This window comes from Bison bison, unplaced genomic scaffold (genome assembly GCF_000754665.1).
Source record: "Bison bison bison isolate TAMUID 2011002044 unplaced genomic scaffold, Bison_UMD1.0 scf7180017864180, whole genome shotgun sequence".
NCBI classification, from domain to species: Eukaryota; Metazoa; Chordata; class Mammalia; order Artiodactyla; family Bovidae; genus Bison; species Bison bison.
This window is the reverse complement of record NW_011494752.1, coordinates 3,157,197-3,159,685: the sequence shown is the minus strand read 5'-3', so window position 1 is coordinate 3,159,685 and position 2,489 is coordinate 3,157,197.

Genomic DNA, 2,489 nt, shown 5'->3' with positions numbered 1-2,489 from the left:
GGTTGGTGCGGACTCCTGGCTTGGCCGCACTGGGCCGCACTTGTATAGTTTAAAAAAAAAAAAAAAAAATGTTTAAAAAAAATCAGTTGACCAGAAATGTAAGGATTTTTACTTAGACTCTTGAAACTGTCCTATTGATTTATAAATCTATTCTTTTTCATTGTCGTTTCTTTTTTTATTTAAGAAATTTAGATATAACTTATACACAGTAATACACATCCTCTGGAGTGTACCTTTCTGTCAGTCCTGACACACACCGTTGTACATCTTACCACCAGGACCAGGATACACAACAACTCCATTACCTCCTCACAAGCTTCTCTGCTGTCAACCCCTCTCCCTCCTCCTCAACTCCAGATCTGTTTTCTGTCCTTAGCATTCTGCCCCCTCTAGAAAGTCATATAAATGGAATCCTATAGCACCGAGCCCTCTGAGTCTGGTTTCTCTTTCCAACTTATCCTATCCTTCAACATCCAGAGTGATTTTTTCAAAATATAAATCTGCCCGCTCCTTTGGGCCTCTACTTAAGCTCAGATGGACCCTGTAGGGTCTGGCCTCTGCCCATAGTTCCTGCTGGTCTGGACAGACAGGATGGATGGCTCTTAAACCTGGTTTACAGAACAACCACCTGAGGGCTTGTCAATACCATACATTCCTGGGTCTTGTCCCCAGAGACCAAGTTTCAGTAGTTGGGGAGGGGCCCAGGGATCTGTTTCTTTGTTGTTGTTGTTCGCTTGGTTTTTTAAAGTTGTATTTTATTTATTTATGTTTGGTTGTGCTGGGTCTTTGGTTGTGCTTGGGCTTTTCTCCACTTGCGAGTCCCAGGCTTCTCATCGCCATGGCTTCTCCTGCTGTGGATGATGGGCTCTACGCACGCTGGCTCAGTAGTTGTGGCACATGGGCTTAGTTGCCCAATGGCATGTAGAATTTTCCTGGACCAGGGATCGAAGCTGTGTCCCCTGCATTGGCAGGAGGAGTCTTACCCACTGGACCACCAGGGAAACCCAGGGATGTGTGTTTTTACACAAGCCCAGGCAGATTTGGAGGCCACACTTTGAGGGACACAGTTGAGTACAAAGCCTTTCCCCACACCTTTCACACGTGCTCAGCCACACCTGTGTGGGCTCCTCTCCTTCCTTCTCCATCCTGCTCTGCCTCTGCACGCTCTGTCCCCTTTTGTCAAGGGTCTTGGCACTTGTTTCATCATCATGAAAGGTGCTCCCCTTCCCATCCACCAATCCAAATCCTCCAATCCAGACAACTTCCCCTCTGCTCAACTGTCACTTCTATGGAGAAGTCTTCCCTAACTCCCTGTGTGTTTTCCCAGTATGGTTGTCTCCTGTCATCTCTTACTGTTTGTGTGATTCTTTGATTTCTTTTTATTTTGGCTGCCGCTGGGCCTTCGTGGCTTTGCTTGGGCTTTTCTCTAGTGGCAGCAAGTTGGGGCTACTCTGTAGTTGTGGTAGCTTCTCGTTGTGGAGCACCGGCTCCAGGCATGAGGGCTTCAGTAGTTGTGGTGCACGGGCTTAGTTGCTCCATGTCACGTGGGATCTTCCCAGACCAGGGATTGAATTGGTGTCCCCTGCATTGTAAGATGGATTCTTAATGACTGGACCACCAGGGAAGCCCTGGTTCTTTGATTAACATCAGTCTCCCTGATTGGGCTGCATGAAGATAACGGTGGGATCTGTTTTGTTGCTCACTGTATCCCCAGTGCCAAGCATGCGATTGGCATATAGTAGGTACTTAACAAATATTAGTTGAGTGAATGAAGGATTGATGGAGTGAATTGTCTACCATGTTTTTCACAAGATATCCAGTGGCCCAGTTGACCTTGCCTCTTTCCCCACTTCTTCACTTAGTCCACTTTGGTTTTTTCAAGGAAAACTGAGTTTGGAGAAAGTTGAGCATCCAGTCACTCCTCCAGGTCCCCCAGGGCAGATCTCTTATCACCCCTATGAATTATTTGTTTACTGAACTGTCACCCACTTGGGCTGGGCTGGAAGGCGGCTGCTGCCTTTGATCTCAGTCTCCCAGGCCCTCTCTCCAACCTTGTGTTTGCCTACTGCTGAAGGCCAGTGCTAAGGGGAGTCCCCTGGCACCTGACCAGAGCTTTCCCCAAACCACTTCTGCCACTGGGAGACCTTGCCTAACCCCTTCGATTTCAGAAGGAAAACCTGAGACCATGGACTTTGCTTAGAAGGGAGGATATATGCTGGGTGCCCCTGAGGGGCCAGGGTGCAGCCTGGGTGGTCAGACTGTGGCTGGAGGTCAAGGGGCAGGCCGTGTTGCTGGACATCCTTCTGGCTGGCTTCCCTCTTTCATAGAGTGCCCTTTGCCCCAAGGGGTAAGACCCTAAGCAGCAGACAGGCCCCCTAAATTGGCCAATGAACAGACCAGGTTTGGGAAGGGGCGTGGGGAAGAGTGGGCGAGTCCCTTTTCTCTGATCTTCCAGGTCCCTGCTCCTCCATCCCAGGTCATGAGGACTC